The 10,649-nt window shown below is 35.0% G+C and overlaps 1 pseudogene; it reads right to left on the reverse strand.

Annotated features, from left to right (window-relative positions):
* Positions 1-5,844: 5,844 nt before the first annotated feature.
* On the reverse strand, positions 5,845-5,944 carry LOC115067272 (annotated as a pseudogene).
* Positions 5,945-10,649: the final 4,705 nt, after the last annotated feature.

Here is a 10,649-nt window from a genome sequence, read left to right on the forward strand (position 1 = left end):
AATTTGGAATAGTCAGAGTTCAGAGACTTGAAACCCACTTGAAATATGACTGTCATGAAAGATGCTGGCCTCCACCTTCCCACTTTTGGGCACGTCTACCTCCACTCTGGAACTGTTGTCACTCCTCAGACTCTAAATCTCATAGATAAAGTCAAAATATACCATGGGCAAGACTGACTCCTTTTCTGACATTTCAGGAAATGACAGCAAAGGTGACTGATCTGAGGAGTTCAACATAGCCATTCTTCTATTTGCAGGCACCAGTGAAGGAATGGTCAATATTTTCTTCATGGTATTTGCTATAATTACTACCTTTTGTAGTCCCTTACTTACATTACATATACAAGTGTCTCTCCTGTGTCATTCCATGAAGGAAGGAACTATATTTGTCTTCTTTAATGTTATATCTTCTCTAACTTTTAGTTATTTTATTTAGGCTTTGTTCTAGTGTGTTTGATAGATACCTTCAATTAATCTAAATCCAATACAATCCAAATACAAATATTATAAACTAAATAATTTTATTTTAAGGCAGGTCTCATTTCACTGAGTACTCCATATTTTTCCCTCCACACTTTATAATGGCAATATCAGTTGTATAAAATCTGTATTCTATATTCACCCAATAAAATCCTATAACAGTACACAAAGGACAACGTAGCTGTGAGATCCCATCTCCAAGCAAGAAATGGACAAAGCCAAGGACACTTGAGGATTTTGAAGCATGACATACCAATAACTACAGCAAGCATTAAACACATATAAGCTACAGCCAGACTGATCAAACGTGCAGACATTCATGCTAGTTCAAGTTACCTGATAGAGCATGCTTTAAGAATAAAGTTAGGGCAAGAAGAAAAGACAGAGATAAAAATCAGGAGACAAAGAACACTTTAGAACGAGATTTAGAAGGAGCATAGATGTTAGAATAATGAGTCCGTGGGTAATGTGTTAAAGACGGCAGTTGGAAAGAGGAAGTATGGATGGCCAATGGACTTCTGAATTTAGCTCTAAAACTCTAGTAATCAAAAGGAGGTTATCAAAACGAACAACAGTGTAGAGGGGATGTACAATGACTCTGATGAGCTGAGACAAGAATAAGCAAGTTTGAAGGTGTCAACAGAAATTTCTCAAACTCACAAGACAGAAGGAATCAATAATAATAAAGGAATTGCCTTCAATTGTGGAAGAATTTCAAATGACTTAACACAGGCACAACTGAAGTACACCCAAGCTGTGAATAGAAAAGAAAATAATTTCAAAATAGAATCTTGAAAGATGATACTAGACAGAAGCAAAAGCAAACCTGTCATCTGAGGAGAAAGAGATAAGAGATCTTATCTGAAATCAGGTTAACGAGAAGAGAATGAAAAAAGAAAAGAAAAGTTAAACATATTGAAAGACAAACGTCGGCAACCAAAATACCCTGTTCTGTGACCATACTCCATCTGTGGACAGAAACACAAAGATGTTTTGTATCAGACTTATCAATGTTTTAAATATATAGTTAAGTAAAAATATCTTTAAACATTGGTTAAAGTCATAATCTTGCCCTTGCCTATTGCACTTTTTCTTAGAAAATTTCTGAATTCTGTTGATATTTCTTTATCACCATTGTAACCTGTTTATCAAAATTACCAGTAGATTAAAGACAAATTCTATGGCTGATAATTCTCAGATCCACAGAGAGAGAGAAGAATTTGTTTATAGGGTATTTACTGAATAGAAGAATGAAACATAATCATTATTACATCCATACTTTATTGTTGGCATTTGAATTTTTGTTCATGTTGGAGTGTTTTAATGATTAAGATACACATACCTCAATTTGGTCATAAGTAAAAGTAATAGAGAACTTTTGATTTATTATAATAAAATTAATTTAACATTTATATAAATCAAACAATGAAACAATTTGTCCTAAATTATCTAATTTACAATTGCAGTGGAAGATTATGGACAGTTTCTGATTTATATCTATAGATACAGAGACGCAGCAGATTTGGCATAGTCCAAATGTTAAAAGGCCAAATGTTGTAGTTTAGTGGAAGAGAATAATCAAGTCAAGAAAGGGAAAAAATTATTCAGGAAGAAGCTTTACAAAGTAAGTAAAGAATTAATGAAAAATGGAAAAGCGGTTTCCTAGGTTGAAAGGTTGGATTGTGGAAAAAAAAAAACTGAAACATAAAAACATAAACATAAACATAAAAAGCAAACTAGTTTAAATTTTTAAAAAAGTTTTACCAGGAGTTGGTGATGCATACCTGCTGTTTTAGTTGATGTTGTTGTTGTGGTGGTTTCTATGATAACACCTTCTGACAAAAAGCAGCTTCAGAGGAAAGGATCTATTTGGCCTATGCTTCCAGGTCATAGTCTGCCCTTGAGGAAAGTCAGGAAGTGAAACAAGAACCTAAAACAGAAACCATGGGAGAATGTTGATCACTAGCTTGCCCAGGCTTATGCTCAGCGAGTTTTCTTATACAGCCCAGGACCACCTGCCCAGGGAATCTAGAAATGGTGCTGCCCACAGTGGGCATAGAAGTCCAAGAACGTAGTAGGCTATAGAAAACACTCTGTCACACAAAATAAATAAATAAATAAATAAATAAATAAATAAATAAATAAATAAATATGTCAAAAATACAAAAATATGAAAAGATTTTATTGGATTTAAAGGATAAAACATAAAGTAAAATGGTCTATTTTAATATATTAGTTGGTTCACTGTACATTCACATTCTTTTGCCACATTCAAAACAGCGTCATCACAAGGAAAGGAATTCTGAAACTACTAAACTTCACTAGCAGTACCTCTTCTATGTCCTTAATCCCCCCAAATACCAAGCTGCTTGGATTTGTCTGATCTTGATATTTCATTTGATCAAAAATCATATGATACATGACTTGTCATCTAGCATATTGCTTTTGAGATACCTACATCCACGTTATGGTGTGCATAATATTTAATTCCTTTTATTGCTAAATAAGAATATATAAGGGACTGGAGAGATGGCTCAGTGGTTAAGAGCACTCAAAACTCTTGCAGAGGACCTGGGTTCAGTTCCTACCACCCACATGATAGCTAACTATGATCCTAACTTCAATCCCAGGGGATCTGTCACCTTCTTCTGACGTCTGCAGGCATTGCATGACACAGGTACCCTTACATACATCCAGGTAATACACTCACACATAAAATAAGAACAAAAAATAAATAAAAAATTTTAAAAAGAGTATATATTTGTATGTGAACATATGCTTTTCCTATCATATATTTCATTCATATATTGTATAGTACTTAATATTTTCTCTTGTGTGCTAAATTCCAGCACAGTTGTTTTTTCATTTTTTCTAGTGATTGATGTAATATTTTCAAATTTAAGTTCTGTCTTAGCTCAGTTCTCCCTGAGTCCTATGAGTTTTGGGAACTTGTGTTTTCATTTTAATTTATCTCAAAGTATTTTCAAATTACTTTGGAGCCTTTTTTGACTTATTTTAAATTAGGAACATATTGCTTAAACTCCACATATTTTTAATTGCTTAGTTTTCTCACTGTTCTTTGATTCCTGGCTTAGATCAGATAAGGTACTTTCATTATTTTAAACTTTAAATTCTCTGAGACATTTTTAGTGGCCTCCAATATATAATCATTATAATCAAGATACAGCATGTGACTCAACTTTCTATGGATCTAGATCCTGTGCACATGAAACTCACTAAGTTCTTCTATTTATCCTGGAGTCTTCTGTATGCCTGTTTTACCTAGTTGGATTATGATGTTAATTCTTTTTCATATATATGTATGTAATACATACATGTACATATACAGTATACTCTAGTTAGTTTATTTTTATCAATAGTTAATATTGATGATACAGTTTTGTCATTCCAGCTACTCAGGAACAGAAGGCAGAAGGATTGCAAGGTCAAAGTCTATCTGGACCATAAAATATGGTAGAGTCTATGCTATGGAACTTAAAGCCTGTCTCAAAATAAGCATAAAAATGTGAAAAAGAGGACTAGGACTATATAGGAATACAGTGTAGTGAAAGAGCACTTGCCTATTATGTATGAGGCACTACGTTCAGTCACAGGTGCTGTATATGCATAAATATATAGAGAGTCTTTAGAAATCAGCACTTTTATCTCAGAGTCTTAGTTACTGGACCTCAGCAGAATACTGGAAATTGCACCATCTCCTTTGCTTCTGAGGCTTTGGACTGGACCTGGATCACAGCATTATCTTTCCTTGTTTCCCAATTTCCAGATTATATACCATGGGACATATTTGCCATTATAGGCACATGAACCCATTCCTGTAATAAATTTCTTTAAATCTTATATATGCATATATTATATTAGTTCTCTCCTTTCAGAGAGTTATGACTAATATTGGAATTTTTGTTGAACTTTTTCCAGATATTTATAATCATAACTGTTTCATAATGGAAATTGCAGAAGCTTGATTTTCTTTCTCTCCATTTAATTCTTTTTCTTAGACAAAACTGAAAATTTATGTAAAATAATTTTACCATTTATCTCCTGTCACCTAAAAGTGTTTAGCTCAGGCAGGAGAGATAGCTCAGCAGTTAAGAGCACTGACTGCTCTTGTAGAGGACCTAGGTTTGATTCCCACCACTCACATGGCTGACTATGAACCATCCTTAATTCAGTTGCAGGGGAATCCGAAGCCCTTTTCTGACCTCCGTGGCATTGCACGACACGGGTTCACTCACATAAATGCAGGCAATACACATGCACATAAAATAAAAATAATAATAATAAAGTGTTTATCTTGCCTTGTTAAAAATGCACGATTCAGTCTAAATAAAATATCTATGTTTGATTGCAGCCAAATCCTCCTCAGATATTTTAGCCTCAAAGCTTTCACTTTGCAATGTGATTGTTTATTTTTCTTTGGGTGCAAATCAAGGATCCTGAAATGATTTGAATGAATTTTATGTGCAGATTTCATTGTTTCTTTCCTCTTTGTCTCCCCCTCCTTGGCTTGGCCCAACTTTCTGGCCATATCCCCTTCTCGACATTAATCTGACCCTCAAGCTAGGAGAGTTGTAATTTTCTGCTTCATCGTAGCTGCTGTTTAAGTGTAAAACCTCCTCCAGTTTCTTCCATCTTCCCTTATTTCTGCTGCCATAGCTTGTTAAAATATTGACGTTTTTAAATATGAAGAGGGTAATCTAAAATAAACATGTTGGAAATAGAAATTGTGTACTTGTATACAACATGTCTCATATTTGATGTGATGTAAATACATGGCAGAATGTGTTCACATGCATATTTGATAACTGTGGTAGATTTTGAATATTAGTGGCCAGTTTTATGTATTTCAACTAATTCGTATTCACTTGACTTTTTGATAAATGAAGAATAATTCATATAATATCAAACAATAATTTGCATCTTAATTTAAACAATAGCATTTTAAATAATGCACTTCATTTAAAGAAATTAAAGATTTTTTAATTCATATATTGAACAAATGGAATTTGTAATATGTAATAATTGCATGCATGTCATTTACTGGAACATAAGTGATGTCAAGTTCTGTCTTTTATTACTCTTTGTATTTACTTCTAAATTTATTAATGTCAAATATTTTTGCTTGAAATTAAAATAAAAAGCAGATACATGTTCATCTGTGATCAAGTCAAAGGACAAAAATATACTGAAAATAGTACTCAGAGTCATGGCATGAAAAATGCTATGACTAGATGCAGGCTTTACCCTGAAAAAGGTAATTGTAGTTTCATTTCTTTTGCTACCAAATTACTATGAGACAAATGCCAAATATCGTAATTTCTTTTCATTTTTACTTTTTTGCTTTTTATTTTTTAATGCTTCAGGAATTTGTGTGTCATCCTTGTGCAGGGGGCGTGCTAATCTCTGAGTCATTCCAATTTTAGTATATGTGCTGCCAAAGCAAGAACAAATATCTTAATTTCTTATAGTTACAAGTGCTCCAAAATAAAATCATAAACGGATATAAATAACTCTGTAGGATGTGATCGTAACACCAACAATTTGAAATTACATAAGCTTATTTTTAAAAATAATTTATTGACAATATCACACAGGTATATAAGCATAAGCAAAATAAATGTTTTGATCAAATCCATGCCCACTCCCTCCTCTCCAACTCCTCCCATAACGCCCCATCACTTTTTTCTATTAACCTCCCATAACTCCCCATCACTTTTTTCTATTAACTTCATGGACTCTTTCCTCTTCTTCTTCTTTTTTTTTTTTAATGGGGCTTTTTGCTATGGTAACATCCCTCCTGAAGAGGTAACTCTAAAATCTTTTAAGGATTAGATAAGCGCTCCCAAATACTTTCCACAATTTTTGCCTTTGGAACAGAATATGTTGCTAAGAGACCCAAGGACATTTTGACTTTTAACCAAGAAACTGGCTGCTTTTCTTTGAGGTATTTTTGTACTAACTGCCTAGCTAGGGAATCCATCGACAGGCAGGCCACTCTGGCTTCTTCCATGCTGAACAGGGACACAGGGTGAGGCAACTGGGGTACCGCATCAGTGAGTCTATCTGAAGGATTTTCAGATTGCATAACTCTTATCTGTAGCAGGGAAAGAAAGTCCTTGAGTGGAGATATGAAGGAGAAATAAAGGCAAGAGTAATTAGCATTACAAGTTCTATAGAGGGAACCAGAAAAAAAGACAGAATAAGGAAATTTACAAATATTCACATGAGAGTCAATTGGAATTTCAATTGGAGCTTCCAAAGCATCCCTCTATTGGGTTCCTCTTCATTTTTCTTTTGTCTGCCAAGGCAGGACTTGAGAGTGATGGATGCAGGCTTTGCTTTCAGGCATTTTGATAGCTGTTGGTGTGTTAAAATCACTGTCAATTCCCTCTTAAAGGCTTCTAGATAGGGGGAGGAAACAAATTTAACCATCATTTTAGAACAATAGCAGCTTGTCTCCCTTAGCTACAGGTGAGCACTACAGTATTGGAGACCAAGATCTGAAGTGTTACATCTGAACGTCACCTTCTGATTAGGAACACAATCATCAATGAGTGTTCAACACCGTTAGTAGGGTAATACAAATCAAAACTACCATAAGGTATCCCCTTCCCCCAATCAGACTGGCTAGGATCAAGAGAACAAATGATACCAAATGCTGGTGAGGATGTGGAGAAAGGGGGACACTCATTCACTGCTGGTGGAATTGCAAACTCATGCAACCCCTATGGAAAAAAACTGTGGAGTACTCTTAAAAAACTAAAATGAACCTACCATATGACCTGGTTATACAACTCCTTGGCATATACCCAAAGGACTCGTCCTATTGTAGAGACACTTGTACAACCATGTTTGTTGCTGCTCTTTTCACAAAAGCTAAGAGATGGAAGCAACCTAAGTGTCCTTCGACTGATGAGTGGTTAACAAAAATGTGATATATTTACACAATGTAGTTCTATTCAGCAGTAAAGAAAGATGAAATAATGAAATTTGCAGGTAAATGGATAGATCTAGAAACTGTTATACTAAATGAAGTAACACAGACTCAGAAAAATAAAAGACATATGTTCTCACTCATTTGTGGCTCCTAGCACCAAATCCTTTAAAATTCCATGCTCTTTTAATAAGATGATGATGTATAGCAGTCTCTTCTGCAGGGAAAAATTTTCCATCATCATGACTTCAACAGTGCCTGATTGCTAAACATCATCAAAACTGGCTTGTTGATGGTTGTGCTCCTTCATTAAAGAAGGGCCAAGCAGGGTCTTTGGACAATCACTGGAGTATCCAGCCACTCTTCCCAGCCAAATGTTTGAAATTTGGCCCTAATCACACATGGTCTCCTTGATTTGGGGAGGGATAAAGTATACAATCTGGGGAAGGCTAGGAAGAGAAGGCTTGACCCATGCTGGGTAAAGGCTTTCCACTGTGTATACCCTCAGGTCATACATACACCTCAGCAACCTCTCAGTTATCTAGGTAAGTAAGCTCAGTAAATTCTTTGGTTCCCCAGTAAAACTTTAATCAAATATTGGTTTGACATGAGAATCTTAAAAGAGAACAAGCATTGCTTAGTATCCCCAGGAAAAAAATTCTTACATAAGCTTATTTTTATAAGAAAAAATACAGGATCTCAAAATTGTGTGACAATCTGTATTTGTATAGTTAAGGTCTCATATTACAATTCTGGTATACAAAGAAATAAAATTTGAGAAGAAATCCATTTAAATTCATACATTTTGAAACTAACCTCAGAAGTCACATCTGGAGCAGCAAGTACATTTAAAAACTGAAAATTTGACTTCCTTTATAATTTACAGAAGGAAAAATCACACTAGGAAACTGATATGAAATATTGAATCCTGATAGGAAAGTGTCTTTATTAAGCAAAATGTGAAAGTGGTTCAGATCTGTTGGCAGTTTAAAGTAATGCTTGTTGTCAATAATGTAGACACGTTAATTATCATTACAAAAATACTGCATGAAAATAAACACATGAGCTTACTGACAATAAAATAACCTGTTACTAAGTTATGTATTTGAAGATCAATTTATCTGGCTCTTTTCTGTGCATTTCATCCTCAGATAGACTGAAGGCAGATCAGATAGCAATATTGTCCTAAGGCAAGAGAAGGAATGCTCATGAGACTCAGGAAGTAAACAAAGTTCATAAGGTTTGGAAAGCTGAAACCAAAATGATTCACACAGGACCTTCCAAGTTTTATAGAAGCAATAAACAATTGCTGGTTGTAAGAGAGGATTCCAGACCTGTAGTGAAGGGAGGTCTAGGGATTCAATTGTCCTGAATCATCACAAGTGCTGGGGTGGACCTTTAGATAATGAAACTATATTCAAGTAACACATGCTCCTGGAAGTACTCTCTTACCATACTTTATAGAACTTTAATAAACTAGTTAGTTTCCCAAGTTGGATTTTGGTGAAATATTTGTCTTTCATCAGTACCCTATCTCTGGTGAGTAGACATTTGTTTGTTACCATATTGGTAGGAAAAGTCACAAAATACATGTGTCTCATGAGTCCATGGCAAGGGATGGATTCTTAATATCACTAGGGAAGCTTGAAAATTACATTTACTATGTATGAACTGTAATTCTAGTAACATAATTTCAAACATTTTAATTTTCATTTTTATATGTAAGATCCAAAATTAAAGTTTTCTCAATTAACAATCTCTAATTAATTGTCACTCTAAACAAAAATGTTAACATACTTCATGCAAATTAATAGTGTTTATTTATATTTATTATGTTTGATAAATGTAATTTACATCTTTTCAGATTATTTATATCTAAGGTAATAAATCAGAACACATATTTATTGTGCTTTTGTGATGAGAAAACTGAAATAAGATATTTTAAATGACCTATCCAAAAAATTGAATGGCTTTCAGACTACTGGAAGCCTGCACATGTGAACTTGTGGCAATGGTGGCATCAAGCACAGGGCCCTTGCCAGCTCAATTAAACAAGGGCCGAGAGGGGAGGAGAGAAATGGGTGGCAAGCCAGCCCTAGACTGAGAACTATTGGAGACTGATGCTGGATGAGGGAATATGCTTTAAGTATGATCTCTGGATGGACTAACTAATCTCTGGTGGGTGAATTTATACTGAAGGACATCTAGTTACCAATGATTGACTAGATAGGATTTAATGTGTATGGCAGGATACATGAGGTCTGGTGGGGGAGGGAGATATGGATTGAAGAGGTGGTCTAAATTTGATTAAAAATTGTGGTATGAAATTACAACAACTCAATAAAAAATATAAAAACAGAAAATGAAAGAAACATCACATGTAGCTTACCATGTACCAAACAGTATTGTAATGCTTTCATAGGGGCTAGCCCATTTAATACACACTAAATATTTCTGAAGCGGGTCCCGTTAGTAACCTTTTTGGTTTATAAAAAATTAAGTCAGAGAGGAATTAAATGGCTTGCCCATATTTATCCTGGAAGCAAATGATCGAGATATTAATCAAAATATATATTTTATTTATTAATATTTTAAAAGTGCATATGGTAGAGGTTTATTTACAGAAGATTGGGTGCCCCACATTTGTGGCTGCGCCCTAAAATCCATAGTCAAATACAGATCCTGTGACCTCTTAACGGCCACATAAAGTGCTGAGAGATGTGCCTCTTGGTGTTCTCAGCTCATATATACTTTGCCCCTCCACCCACATGCAGCTAAGTTCAATTGATTGGATGGGAGGGGAGACTGACTTTCCACCTTGACTACTTGATGAGCATGGAAATGAGGTGTGACTATACCTTACCAGCATAGTGGTTGGAGGACATGTCCAGTTAACACTCCACCCCTTCCTCTGGCTCTTACATTCTTTCTGTCAACCTCTTCTGCAAAAGTCCCTGAGCCTTGAGCCTTGGAGGGGTGGTTTAAGTGTGAGATGATCTTCTTCCAATTGAGGAAAGGCACTGAACTTTCGGATCTCTGCATCATCTATTTTCCATGGGCTATTGGCCAGTTTCAGTGGGATTCCATCTAGTATAAAAACACAAAGCAAGAAGCAAAACCATCTAAACAGAGACTATTATAATAACTTAACCTATGGGTGTAAACTAAAATGTTTGGTCAGTACTTTAGCGGGTGCATCATAGCCACCTAACAA

Source organism: Nannospalax galili, unplaced genomic scaffold (genome assembly GCF_000622305.1).
Source record: "Nannospalax galili isolate Female #2095 unplaced genomic scaffold, S.galili_v1.0 scaffold965, whole genome shotgun sequence".
Classification (NCBI taxonomy): Eukaryota; Metazoa; Chordata; class Mammalia; order Rodentia; family Spalacidae; genus Nannospalax; species Nannospalax galili.